Here is a 15,038-nt window from a genome sequence, read left to right as displayed (position 1 = left end):
TAACATATAGTCTATCCTAGAGAACGTTGAGAAAAGCGTGCAGTATGCTGTCGTTGGGTAGAATGTTCTGTAGATGTCTGTCAGATCCAGTTTATTTATACTGCTTGTCAAGTCCTTGATTTCCATATTGATCTTCTATCTGGTTCTTATGGTGAACTTTTTTTTTTGGACACTGAATAAGTTTTTATTGAGCCTTTTAGTTTACAACATGAGGTAAAAGGAAAGTCATTTCACCTTAACTAATATTTTACACAGCTGCAGTAAAATATTTCAAACTTAGGGAATTATGATGGATTACATATATTAAAAGTTGGGGATTGGGTAAACAATATCTGAGTTCTTGAATTTTCCGGTTGACTCTTCCCTTACAATAGTAACGAGTTGTAGTTACATAAGTTTCTTCAAGGCCATGTTTTATTTCTAATGGCTTTATATCTGAAGCATTGCTATTTCAATCAATATCCACTAATTTCACTTCAAAAATGAGTTTTGCATTTGGTGGAATTTTGGCGTCAGGCTTTCTTTCCATAAGCCCATTCAGGTTCAATCTCTAGTCAAGCCTTTTCTCCTTTACTCATAGTTAAGAGTGCTTTATCCCATCCTCTGATAACTTTGCCTATTCCAACCTTAAAACTTAAAGGTTTGGCATTTTTCTTCTTTGAACTGGTTTGAATATTAGTATCAAAAACAGTCCCATCCTGTAGTGTTCCTGTATACCAGCAGTGAACAACATCTCCCGTTTTGGGAAAGTTGGTTTTATCTCCTTTTTTTAAGGACATATCTTATATATTTTGGTGGACCCTCATCCAGAGTCTCTTCACATTTGTTTTCTTTGGGTTTATCTTCATTAGGCTTCACATTTTTCACCTGCTCAGACACTTTACTTATACTTTTAGTACCTTTGAAACACTTACTTTCAAAAAGATGGTTGTAGGCTGTAACCAAATGGTCCTTGTTAGCTGTCTGGGCCACATTTTTTTTTAAAGATTTATTTATTTATTTATCATAGACAGAGAGAGAGAGGCAGAGACACAGGAGGAGGGAGAAGTAGGCTCCATGCCGGGAGCCTGACGTGGGACTCGATCCCGGGACTCCAGGATCGCGCCCTGGGCCAAAGGCAGGCGCTAAACCGCTGAGCCACCCAGGGATCCCCTGGACCACATTTTTAATGTTTCCTAATACCTTACATTCTGCAAGAAACAAATCTGAACCGTGGTCCTATAGAAACTTGATAATGTCCTTCTTGGGTAGTCGCTCACTGCACAGCTGCTCCACGGTCCAGGGCCGCTGTGGAACAGCCACCGCCATCTTCCCCCCACTGCCTCCCTGGTGAACTTGTCTCCAGCTGTGTGCCTCCTAGGCTGCTTTTCCAGGTGGGTATCTTGCATCTCCTCTTGATTGTCTCCCTAGCTCCTCAAACTCAATATTCCTCAAAGCAACAGCATCCCTTCCCCCTTTTATGTAGCTCTTCTGTAGAAGCTCTGCCTTCTTTGCCAGTAGACCCCCACTCTACTCAGCATCCTCAGAGTCATTGACTCCTTGCTTTTTCTTGCTCTCCTCATCAACTTAGTAGCCACATTCTGTTGCTTTCTTTGAAGCAGTGTAAATTCTCACATCCATCTCCCCTGTCCTACTGCCACCATGATTTGGTCTTCCACTGTCTGACACCTGGGCTTTTGGGTCTTTATTCTCAACCTCCTGCACTCCTCTGGGCCACCACGAGCTTGTCCACCCTAGCCTCCCTAACAACTTAACACCTGGTTCTTAGCACAGCAAGGAGAGCACTGAGATGGAGTTCATCCTGCACCTATAGTCTCACTCTCCAATTGACTGACACTGGGCCGTATGTAATGCTGTTGTCTCTCTCCTTGGACTGTGTGTTTTCTGAGTTTCATTGCCACATCACACCTTCACCATCCATCCCCAATGCACGCTTCCTTGACACTTCCTTCCTTCCATCATTCTTTTATTACTAAAAGATGAGCAGGACACACATGATATATGTCCTTAAGGAGCTTCCATTCTTCCGGAGAAGACATTTCTGGAGAAGTTAAACATGACTTGCCACAAAGCATGGCAGACATGTGGGAAAGCCACAGATTCACATCACTGAAGCAACTTAGCCATGGTAGACTCATCAAGGAAGCTTTCCAGAGGAAGTGTCACACAAAGAGGTGAGGGAAGAGTGCCTCTGGCTAGATGATGAGCATGTGCGAGGGAGCCTGACTGTGTGCCACCCACAATCACTAATAAATTATATATTTGTGTTTCTAATAGCTTTACTTGTATTAACTCATCCTGTCCTTATAACACATCTGTGTCATGTTCTGTTTTCATCCTCATCTTACATGAAGAAATAAGGGCACATGGACATTTGGTAATTTGTCCAAAGTCATAGAGCCAATAAATGATGGAAGTAGGCTTGAAGCCAGGCAGCTTGGTTCTAGAACTTGTGCTTTGACTGTTGCCTTATATGTACCTGTCTATCCTTGCTCCCAACAGCACAGGAAAATCCCCTGCCATCACCATTGCTTACAGGTATGGTTGTCCTGCTGCTTCATTTTCTCCTTTATTCCTGATAAATTTCCACATTTATGAGATTGGCTCATTTCTTACTTTGGAGCTGTTCTATATGTCAGTGATGAAGAGTGGCTCTTTTCCTCCAAAAGTATAGTTCTATGTGAGGCTTTTGAGTATTTAGTAGCAGAAACAATTACTAACAAGAAACAACAAAACAAAACCCAAAAACCCCAAACCCACCAAAACACCAGTGAGTATCTAGAATGCTTTCAGTTTTAGTAATAAAATATTGAAGAGTATCATTAAAGACCTGTTTGCTCTTTGGGCTCTGTCTTCATCAGGATGTTGACTTTTAATATGTTGTTTATTACCTTATGATCATAAAGTTGCTGCTAGACTTCCAGGCATCGTAGTGGCATTCTCAATAGGAAAAAAGATGGGCCTTTTCTTCAGTAGCCTCTACCTTTTTATCCAGAATAAAATTGTTCCCAGATGTGCTCCAGTAGACTTTCCTCTACATCTCATAGTAGAAACCAGATAGGATTGCTAAATAAGATACAGATTAAATCCGAATTTCAGATCAATAGCACAGAACTTTTAAAGTATCAGTAACATTATACTGAATGTTAATCAGCTCATCTGAAATTCAAATTTCCCTGGGTGTTTGTCCCCTATCTTTATTTGCTAAATCTTGCCACCCTGGAGCTTAGTCTAATTGCAAGCAGGGCTGGGAAACAGAATATCTGGATTTCTGGCTTTTGTAATCCAAGATGGGCAAGAGAGAAAGAGATTGGAAAGCTTTTAGGTCATCAGCCACCCAAAGTGAAGTCATTCTGAATGTGTTTGCTCTACTGCACAGAGAATAGGTTTACATAGTATCAGAAATTTTATCAAGTTCAAAGCAGAATCAAACTATACTTTCATTTTAGAGGTTTTTTTTTTTAACTTTCCTTTGGGCAGGGGGAAGGTGTAGATGGTTATGAATAAAATGCCTGCCATGGGCAAAGAATTTTGATTTTGGTTTACTTTTTTTATGTCCCTCCTTGTTCCATGAAAGGAATTGAGAGGGCTAATAGAACTACATCACCACAAAAGGTGAAAATAAATGCTTAGGGCAGTGAACATAAGTTCAGCAAATTACAAGAGATGTGCATATTTTATTGTTCACACAGGTACTGGAAGCAGGCTGCAAATCTGATTCCCCCGAGTCCTCACAGGGATGGAAACATGCTCCAGTTTACATAAAATCACAGCCAGCTTCATGATCAAGAGAGGCACAGCTCCTCCTACACGGAGACCCAAGAAGCTTCTCGTGAGCACCCTCAGTGAGCTCTCTGTGAATGCTGGAGGCCTGGGTGTGTAGCTGCTGCCAGGACCCTTTAATGTGAGCCTGTCCATGCTGTAATACCAAAGTTCCAGGGGGCCAAACAGTGCAGTCCAATTCTATATCTCTGGGGCGCTAGATTAATTCAGGAATAGAGGTTAGAAAATTTGGGGACAGTGAAAAAGGCCTGCAGAACTGATGTGCCTAAACATTGTTCCTGAAAGCTGGGCATTTTATACAAGATGCCCTGGCAGTGAGTTTAAGGTCAGAGCCCTCAGGGAAGACCTGTAGGTCAAAATGGCTGCGTGGTCCAGAGCCAAATGCTTTAAAAGCCAGCCATGTGGAGGGGCTGAGGTCTTCAAAAGAAAGTGTAAGAGCTTCATTCCGAGGTAGCTGCCACAAGTATAAAATGGACCTCTCCACACCCACACACGCCCTTGAAGCCCCAGAGGACCCTTCTTCCCCTTGGTATGAAATCCGTCTCCTTCATGTGGCTCATAAGACCCTGGACCCTATGTGGTCTGGCCCTCCCTCACTTCTCCCACCTCATCCTGTGCCACTTTGCTCCTGCCCACAGCACTTTTTTCCTTAACCTGCTCAGACTCTGCCTCTGCGGGCCTGAGCACCTGCTCTTCCCTTTCCTTTTTTTTTTCTCTTCCCTTTCCTGACTCAGACTTCCCCTTAAAGCTTAGTGGGAATATCACTTCCCCAGAGAAGCTCTCCCCTATTAGCCTGTACACGTCCCCTGTTGCGATAACTTAGCACCTTTGTCTTCACAGTCCTTCCCCGAGCTTGTCATCATTCTTATGCATTCCACGAGTATTCATTTAGCACCTTCTATGTATCAGACACTGAGAGACAGTGAAGCCGATGAACAGATAAATAAACCAATATAATTACCGTGATAATTGAGTGCTCTGATGACTCAGTAGTCACGGTGTGAAGGATGATGTGATCCTGCCTTATCAAGGTGTTTGATTTATAGCTACTCTAGGTAAACATCCTTGGAATTCAGATTGCTGGGGAGGGGGAGATTCAGGCATTCATGAATGGTGGTCACCCCAGTAGTTATGAATATGGTCACACTTGGTATTGGTAAGGTCTTACTTAACGTTTGTCAGCTTCGAGATCCACACCAGGAGTAGGGGGCGGAGTGGGGGCGGTGGGTTAGGGCAATGCCTCTGGGAGCAAGAGCTCCTGCAATAATGCAGGATGGTTTATTTTTTTAAGGTTTTATTTGTCTATGAGACAGAGAGAGAGAGAGAGAGAGAGAAGGGAGAGAGAGAGAGGCAGAGACACAGGCAGAGGGAGAAGCAGGCTCCACGCAGGGAGCCTGAAGTGGGACTCCATCCTGGGGTCTTCAGGATCAGGCTCTGGGCTGAAGGCAGTGCTAAACCACTGAGCTACCCAGCTGCCCCAATGCAGGATGATTTAAGTGAGGTGCCTCTCCAGGCCAGACCACAAATGGCTGTTGCACTCCTGGACAGAAGGGCAGGGAACCAGATCCAAAACCTGGCCAAGCTCAATGCAGGACAAAATCACCTTGTTCTGTCTGCAAACAGAGAACTTGTTATAAACTCAGAGATTGGACAATAGAGTGAACCTGGGAGAGCTCTGGGAACTCGGGTAAGGCTCATTGTTCTGATTTTAGCCACCAATTGTTTCCCAATTGTGGATGAGTTTGAGTGCTGGGAGGTCTGAACTCTCAGGGTGGATCACGCTTCCAGAGGACAGAGGGAGATGATTTAGAGGTAACAAGGAGATGGGGCCACCGAGGGAGTGAGAGGTAGGACTGGTCCTTGAGGAGTGAGAATCAGGGAGTGGGGCTCTTGGAATATTCCGGTGAAATCCTGCTAGGAGGAACATTGCAGGAAACCAAGCATAGGAAAAAGTTACCAAGGGCAGCAGCTTTTGCGCTGGTGTTGCTGATGCAGCAGATCACAAAAAATGGGCATAAAGTCCGCCTAAGTCTCTCTCTACAACTCACGTGTCGAGTGGGAGTGGCCATGCTTTGGCCAATGGGACGATAAGAGACAAGACACGAGCAGCAACTAGAAGGTACTTGGACACTGGGCTTCTCCTCTTGCTGCCGGGGAACCATGTGGTGACCAAGGTGTGAATAAGCCAGCTTGCCTATGGGATGGGAAGACCACATGGAGCAGAAATGAGCTGTCCTGGAGGAGCTCCTCCCCAGACTCAGGCCCCAGCCAACATGCCAACTGATCACAGATATTCTGGAGAGTCTGGTTGAGATCAAGCAAGTCAGCCCAGACAAGAAGTGCCCCTGAGACTTGCAGAATCGTGAGCTAAAGAATGATTGTTGGTTTAAGTCAGTCTGTTTGGGGACAGTTTGTTACTGTTCAGTAGCTAACCAATACAGATGTGTGTGAGTGGCCGGGGTGAGGGTGGCAGGGAAGAAGGTAAGCGTCAGTTGATTGGTTCTTTCATTGATGATTATTCTATGCCAAGCTGTGTGCCAGGTATAAAGTTTTCACAGTGGATGCATGGTCTCTACACTCACAGAGCACCATCCAGCAGTGGCCCCTGAGAAGGAACTTGGGCATTTCAGTGTCTTTGGGCAAGTCCAGGAGGTGCTATGGGGTTGCTGGGAATGTGTCTATTTCCAAGGAGCCAAAGTACATCAACACAGGTAGTGTATCTGTGGCCTTAAAACTCAGTGGAAAAAAAAAAAACAACCTCAGTGGAAGGGTGATTAGGAAGGAAAAGATCTCAAAAATCTCCATACAGTGGGGACAATGAAGAGAGATTGAGAAACTGTTCAAGAAACTTAGTTTCCAGATCCTCACCTCACATGATTGGCTCCCTTTTTTCACTGTTCTCCTCCTAGCTCCCAGAAGAGCATTCCTTTCCACCCCAAATCCTGCCTGGTGTCTGCCCTGGGAATTCAAACCTGGGAGGCAACACTTATAAATACTGGTTTGGGGGCACCTGGGTGGCTCAGTCGGTTAAGCATCTGCATCCAGCTCAGGTCACAAACCTGGGATCCTGGGATTGAGTCCCATGTCAGGCTTCCTGCTCCACAGGGAGCCTGCTTCTCCCTCTCCCTCTGCGTCTCATGAATAAATAAATAAAATATTTTTTAAAAAGAAAGAAATACTGGTGTGTGCACTGAAAAAGTGAATAATAACAATGATCAAGTGGCAAATCCTTTTGTAGGTATGAGAAGGGGTCTTTGCTTCCAACAAAATTGAACGAGATACCATAGAACTGTCAGCTTGAGGGATCCCTGGGTGGCTCAGCGGTCTGGCGCCTGCCTTTGGCCCAGGGCATGATTCTGGAGTCCCAGCATCGAGTCCCGTGTCGGGCTCCCGGCATGGAGCCTACTTCTCTCTCCTCCTGAGCCTGTGCCTGCCTCTCTCCTTCTCTCTCTACATCTATCATGAATAAATAAATGAATCTTTTTAAAAAACTGTCAGCTTGATTAAAACCTATTTATTTATTTAGAAAGAGTGTGAGTGGGAGGATGGGGAGGAGCAGAGGGAGAGGGAGAAAGAATCTTAGGCGGTCTCCATTCTCAGCACAGAGTTCGACTCAGGGCTGGATCTCACAGCCCTGAGATCATGACCTGAACTGAAGTCCAAGAGTGGAACACTCAACCAACTGAGCCACTCAGGTGGCCAGATTAAAAAACATTTTTTAAAGAATAGACACTAGGTTATGTTTGGCATATAATACAATGATCAAAGAAGTATGTAGCATAACTCTAGGAAACCTCTTACAGTCCCCTTCTATTTATTTTCTGTGAAAGGTTGCTCCATGCCTACATCTATAAAAATGGAAAATGGAGAGATCCCTGGGTGGCGCAGCGGTTTGGCGCCTGCCTTTGGCCCAGGGCGTGATCCTGGAGACCCGGGATCGAATCCCACGTCGGGCTCCCGGTGCATGGAGCCTGCTTCTCCCTCTGCCTGTGTCTCTGCCTCTCTCTCTCTCTCTGTGTGTGACTATCATAAATAAATAAAAAATTAAAAAAAAAGAGTAAAAATGGAAAATGGAAATTGATGTTGAACCTTGTCTGGCAGAAGTAAACTATAGTCATCTTGGGATATATGAACCCACTGAATAAATAAAATCTGTTCTATCCATTTCATTAAAAGATGCATTTCCAGGGTGCCTGGGTGGCTCAGCGGTTGAGCATCTGCCTTTGGCTCAGGCAATGATCCCAGGGTCCTGGGATCGAATCCCGAGTCAAGCTCCCTACTTAGCAGGGAGTCTGCTTCTCCCTCTGCCTCTATCCCACTCATGCTCTCTCTCTCTCTCTTTCTCTCAAATAAACAAAATCTTTAAAAAAGATACATTTCCAATAAATTTTTTTTAATTTATTTATGATAGTCACACACACAGAGAGAGAGAGAGAGAGAGGCGCAGAGACATAGGCAGAGGGAGAAGCAGGCTCCGTGCACCGGGAGCCCGACGTGGGATTCGATCCCGGGTCTCCAGGATTGCGCCCTGGGCCAAAGGCAGGCGCCAAACCGCTGCGCCACCCAGGGATCCCCAATAAATTTTTTTATGTTTAGTAATTAATTATCAACATTTGTAGTGCAGTTGCGTTATACAGATCCATTGTTTACTACTAATAGTTGTGATGATAACTCAATCCAGAAGGGGATAAAATGAACATTCAGAGGCAGTGGTCACAGAAAATTTATAAAAGTATTAATTTCTCTATGTATGTGTGTATGTATCATATATGCAATATTCCATAATATATTACATATATTATTGGGGGGAGAGGTATGATAGGATGATCAATAAAAATTTTTTGGCTTAATAAAATCTGGGATGGGGGTTAAGTAAAATGAAAATGGAAATTCAAGGAGTAAACAGGAACTGTATAAAATTTCCAACTGCTTAAGATGAGCTTATTTGCATATTTTAAAAATGGTTGTTGGCGGCTCCTGGGTGGCTCAGTCGGTTAAGTGTCTGCCTTCAGCTCAGCTTGTGATTCTGGGGTCCTGCGATCAAACCCCACATCGGGCTCCCTGCTCAGAGGGGAGTCTGCTTCTCCCTCTCCCTCCGCTCCTCCCACTGCTCGGACTCTCTCAAGTAAACAAATAAAATCTCTTAAATTTTTTTCTAAAAAATAAAATAAAATAATTGTTGGGTATATATAAAAGTCAATATGTTATTTGCATTCCATTGCATAGCTTTGGAGGAATGACATAATGATTTTAAAACTACAATGTTTATAATATCCTGGAAATTATACTCTTTGCAATTATACACACACACACACACACACACACACATATCCTTTAAAAAATGTACAGGAAAGTGCTCACACTCCATATACTACACTTTACCTTGCTTTTTCACTTAGTAAAACATTTATAGTTTCATTTAATAAAAAATGTAGTCGAGACACCTGGGTGGCTCAGTGGTTGAGCATCTGCCTTTGGCTCAGTTCAGGGCATGATCCTGGGGTCCCAGACTTGAGTCTCGCATCAGGGTCCCCATGGGGAGGTTTCTGCCTATGTCTCTGCCTCTCTCTTTGTCTCTCATGAATAAATGAATAAAATATTTTTAATAATGTAGTAGTCTTTCTATATGAGTGCATATGGATTTATCTCATTTGTATCAATTGTCTGGAATTTCTTGGTTTAGATGAAGTAGCAGAAAGTATTTAACTGTTGGTGGTCATTTCAGTAGTTTCTAGTTTTTTTTGCTTCTTCATTTTAAAAAAGATTTCATTTATATATTCATGAGAGACACACAGAGAGAGGCAGAGACATAGGCAGAGGGAGAAGCAGGCCCCATGCAGGGAGCCTGATGTGGGACTCGATCCCAGGACCCCGGGATCACACCCTTAGCCAAAGGCAGACATCAACCGCTGAGCCACCCAGGCGCCCCTGCCTTTTTAAAAAAATTTTTAATTACACTTTTTATTTTGAGATAAGTGCAAGTTCACACACAGTTCTCAGGAAAGTATAGTGTGATCTGGTGTTCCTTTACCCAGTTTCCTCCAAGGTGACATCTCACAAATACAGTACATTATCACACCCAGGATATTGGCATTGATACAACCAAGATACAGAGTATTTCCATCACCACAAAGACCCCTGATGGAGGCTTTTACAGCCACACCCATTCCCTTCCACCCCCACCTCCTCTTGAAACCTTGACACTGTTTTTCTCCATTTCTATAATTTGTCATTTTAAGAATTTTTTTTAAAGATTTTATTTATTTATTCATGATAGAGAGAGAGAGAGAGAGAGGCAGAGGCACAGGAGGAGGGAGAAGCAGGCTCCATGCTGGGAGCCCGACGCGGGACTCGATCCCGGGACTCCAGGATCGCGCCCTGGGCCAAAGGCAGGCGCCGAACCGCTGAGCCACCCAGGGATCCCCTTAAGAATGTTTTATGAATTGTGGGACCCAGGAAATTGAACAACCCCCACCCCTGGACAAACAGAGCAGGACTGACCATTTTGGGCTGCACCCGCCTTGTGCTGACCCGCTTATTACTTAGGGCACTGCCCCGCCCTAGTCAAAGACCAGGACACACCCTAATCGGAAATCCGGCTCAGCGGACCAGCACGACTGTGCAACTTTCTGCGTATCCCCTTGGCCACTGGCCCCTATAAAGTTGCTAAGCCTCTTGGTCTGGGGTCCAAGTCCCTGCTCCGCTGCGTCGGGTATACCTGGACCCAGGCTCGAGCTTGTAAATAAGCCCTCGTGTGATTGCCTCGGTGTGGGCTCCTTGGTGGTTTCTCAGATTCGCGATCTTGGGCACAACATGAATAAGAATCCTTCAGTATGGAACCTTTTGGGGGTGGCTTTTCCTCACTCAGCATAGCATACTTCTGGAGATTTCATTCAAGTTGTTGCATGTTTGAATTATTTTCATCATATTGTACCAAGGGTCCCTACAATCAACATGACGTTGACCTTGGTCACACAGATTTTCCATCGTAAATTACTCTTTTTTACCACCTTTCCATACTATTCTTTTGTAAGGAAGTCACCATGCACAGAGATGCTTCACCTCCTTGAGGATAGTTTCTTTGGAAATTATCTGGAATTCTTCTGCACAGGAGATGTCTTTCTTCTCCCTCATTTGTTTATTTATTCATTGATTTGCATCAGCATGGATTCATGGATATGTATTCCATACTGTGCCTTATAATCCAATACTATGGGGATCCCTGGGTAGCGCAGCGGTTTGGCACCTGCCTTTGGCCCAGGGCGTGATCCTGGAGATGCGGGATCGAGTCCCACGTCGGGTTCCCGGCATGGAGCCTGCTTCTCCCTCCTCCTGTGTGTGTGTCTCTCTCTCTGTGTGTGACTATCATAAGTAAAAAAAAAAAATAAAAATAATCCAATATTACTTTATTAATGTGACATGTAGGTTTTTAAAACTGCCAAGCTGTTTTCCAGCTGGCCATACGCTGCTACACATTCTGACCAGCAGTTGTACGAGTGATCCCGTTTCTCCACACTCTTGTCAGCATTTGGGGTTGTCACACTTTTTCTTAAACTTTAGCCATCTTGGTAGCTACAAAGGGAGATCTTGTCAAGGTTTGAATTTGCGTTTCCCTCATGCCTAATGCTGTTCAACGGCTTTTCATGGGCTTATTTGCCATCTGTGTATCCTCTTGGGTGGATTGTTTGTGTCTCTTGCCCATTTTCTAACCGAATTTTGTTTTTGTTTTTAAAGATTTTATTTATTTATTCATGAAAGACGCACAGAGAGACACAGAGACATGGGCAGAGGGAAAAGCAGGCTCCCTGCAGGGAGCCCAATGCGGGACTCAATCCCAGGACCCCAGGATCACACTCTGAGCCAATGCAGATGCTAAACCACTGAGCACCCAGATGCCCTCTAAACTGGATTTTGTGTTATTTTGGCTTTTGGCTTTGGGGTTTTTTTATTTTGTTTTTTTCTTACTATTGACTTTTAAGAATTTTTTTTTTATATATATATACTCTAGACACTGGCCCTTTGTCAGACTTGTGATTTGAAAATATTTTCCCTTGGGATGAAGCTGGTCATGTCATCCTCTTAACAGAATTTTCTGAAGAGCAAAAAAATATTTTTTAGGTAAAGTTCAATTTATTAATTTTTACTTTCATGGATCCTACTATTAGTACCAAATCTATCAACTCTTTATCTTGCCTAGTTTTTTTTTTTTTTCAATTTTTATTTATTCATGATAGTCACACAGAGAGGGAGAGCGAGAGAGGCAGAGGCACAGGCAGAAGCAGAAGCAGGCTCCATGCCCCGGGAGCCCGATGTGGGATTCGATCCCGGGTCTCCAGGATCGCGCCCTGGGCCAAAGGCAAGCACCAAACCGCTGCGCCACCCAGGGATCCCCTATCTTGCCTAGTTCTAAGTCCTGAAGTTATTCTCCTTTTCTTTTTCTTTCTTTCTTTTTTTTTTTTTTAATTTACACATACATTTACGATCCATTTTGAATTCATTATTTTATGAGATGTGAGACTTTGGTTGAGGTTCTTCTTCTTTTTTTAATTTTTATTTCTTTATTTTGCCTGTGGATTTCTAATTACGTCACCATAAATTGTTGGAAAGGCTTTTTCCTTTGGATTGCTTTTGCAGGTTTGTCAGATTGTCAGTGGTTTTCTGTACATGGTATGGGTTTTGTGTCCTGCTTGGGAAGATCATCCCCATTTTAATAGTAAGAACCCTCATTCCTTTACATTTTTTACATCTAAATTTTTGCTCTATCTGAAACTGATTATCTTTTTTTTTGTAGGAAAGAGATAAATGATCTAGTTTTATTTTCCCAAAGGTTACTCATTGTCCCCACTCTCCTTGTACTCCCACCCATTGGAAACTTCACTTTTATCGTCAACTAAATTCCTAAAAATATTTGTGGCTATTCATAGGCTTTTTATTTAGTACCAGTGGCTTGTCTGTTTCTTCTCCATTTCTAAACTATTTAATCTATTTTAATTATTGTTATTTGGTACCTAGTGGAGCCAGTTCCCTCTACTTCTATTTCTTTCCTGAATATTCTCACTGTGCCTTTACCTTAGAAAATTCATTGGCAGGCTTAGTTAGCTATTCCCCAAATATTCATTCCCGCCTCCTATAGCATTGGGAAGATGGGGGTGGGGAAGCTGCTGGCCAGCTTCAGACTACACTTCCCATCTCCTCTTTGCCTCTAAGATTTGGCCAATGTGACTAGTTCTCAGCCACAGGATATGAGTGGAGACAATAGGGGTCATGTTGCCCTCAATGTGGCTAAGAAGTGGGTCTCGTTCTGGACCTTTCCTGTTCTCCTTTTCTGACCATCTTGGAAGCCTAAAATTTCTAACAGGTGGGGGGAAACAAGATGGAAGCAGCTGGTCTGTGAGTCACTGCAGAGACAATGCCCTGGCAGAGCACTCAGGGGTGGTAACAATCAATAGCAACCAAACCCACCACACATTTAATGCATTTAGCCCCTGAAATGAAAGGTTTATGTGCCACAGCAGCTAGAATTATTTTAATGTATTTATTTTTTTTTTAAGATTTTATTTATTTATTCAGAGACACACACAGAGAGGGAGGCAGAAACACAGGCAGAGGGAGAAGCAGGCTCCATGCAGGGAGCCTGATATGGGACTTGATCTCAGGACTCCAGGATCATGCCCTGGACTGAAGGCAGGCGCTAAATACACTGAGCCACCCTGGGATCCCTATTTTAATGTATTTAACATCACTTTACTGAGTTCTCCCAAACTCCTGGTGTCTTACTTACATTGGCATTAAATTCATAACTCAAAGGGAACTAATGTCATTACAATATGGAACACTGGACAGCCCCGGTGGCTTAGCAGTTTAGCGCCGCCTTTAGCTCAGGGCCTGATCCTGGAGACCTGGGATCGAGTCCCGAGTTGGGCTCCCTGCATGGAGCCTGCTTCTTCCTTTGCCTGTGTTCTGCCCCTCCCTCCCCTCTCTCTCATAAATAAATAAAGTCTTTAAAAACAACAACAGCAAAAAACCAATATGGAACACAATGTCTTTGTATATATCATTAGGCTCTCTTTTATGACCACCAGTAGAGTTTATTTATTTATTTATTTAAAATTTTATTTATTTACTTGAGAGCACAAGTGGGGAGGAGAGGGAGTGGGAGAGGGAGAAGCAGACTCTTCACTGAGCAGGGAGCCTGATGTGGGGCTCATCCCAGGACTCTGGGGATTATGACCTGAGCTGAAGGCAGATGCTTAACCAACTGAGCCACCCAGGCACCCCTACCAGTAAAATTTAAAACAGATCTTTTATATCATTCGAAGATAGTGACAATGCAATAGTGACCATATTTCAGGAATCTCAATGTCCAGTCATAGGTGGCATATGTATTTAATTTTACCTGAATGGAATCATATGACACATGCCGTTTTATTTATTTATATATATTTTTAAATATTTTATTCATTTATTCATGAGAGACACAAAGAGAGAGGTAGAGACAGAGGCAGAGGGAGAAGCAAGCTCATGCAGGAAGCCCAATACAGGACTTGATCCCAGATCCTGGATCATGCCCTGAGCCAAAGGCAGATGCTCAACCACTCAGGCATCCCAACACATGCTGTTTTAGACACTACATTGTTTATTTGAGAGAGAGAGAGAGAACACAAGCAGAGGGAGGGGCAGAGGGAAAGAGCGAATCTCAAGCAGATTCCGTTGCTGAGCACAGAGCTCCAGGCAGGGCTCAATCCCATGACCCTGAGATCATGACCTGAGCCAAAATCAAGAGTCGAAGGCCCAGAGGACTGAGCCATCCAGGTGCCCCTAGAAACCACATCTTTATTCCAAAATTTGTACAATACTACATAGAGATCTATATACAGAAACTGACATTTTTTTTAAAGGGCCAGATAGTTAACATTTTTGACTCTGTAGATCAAGAGGATATTATAGAGGTCTTTAATAAACATTTAAAATGTAAAAACCTTCTTAGCTTTTAGTCAATAAAATAATAGGCAACCAGCCAGAGCTGGCCCATAGGCCATAGTTCGCCAGCCTCTAGTTCACATCATCATTTAGAACAACCACTTACTTAAGTAGTCTTCTGTTAATGGACATTTATATGGCTTCCATATTAATTTGCTATTAAAAATACTGTGGCAGTCAACATTGTGGGTAAATCGTTTCATACTATCTATTTATCCCCATAAGGTAAATTCCTAGAAATGAAACTGACCTGATAGGTCAGAGCAGAGCATATA

At 43.4% G+C, this 15,038-nt stretch overlaps 1 pseudogene; it reads right to left on the bottom strand.

Moving 5' to 3' along the window:
* Positions 1–451: 451 nt before the first annotated feature.
* LOC100684915 lies at positions 452–1,308 on the bottom strand (annotated as a pseudogene).
* Positions 1,309–15,038: the final 13,730 nt, after the last annotated feature.

Source organism: Canis lupus, chromosome 6 (genome assembly GCF_011100685.1).
Source record: "Canis lupus familiaris isolate Mischka breed German Shepherd chromosome 6, alternate assembly UU_Cfam_GSD_1.0, whole genome shotgun sequence".
NCBI classification, from domain to species: domain Eukaryota; kingdom Metazoa; phylum Chordata; class Mammalia; order Carnivora; family Canidae; genus Canis; species Canis lupus.
This window is presented reverse-complemented; position numbering and strand designations above follow the sequence as displayed.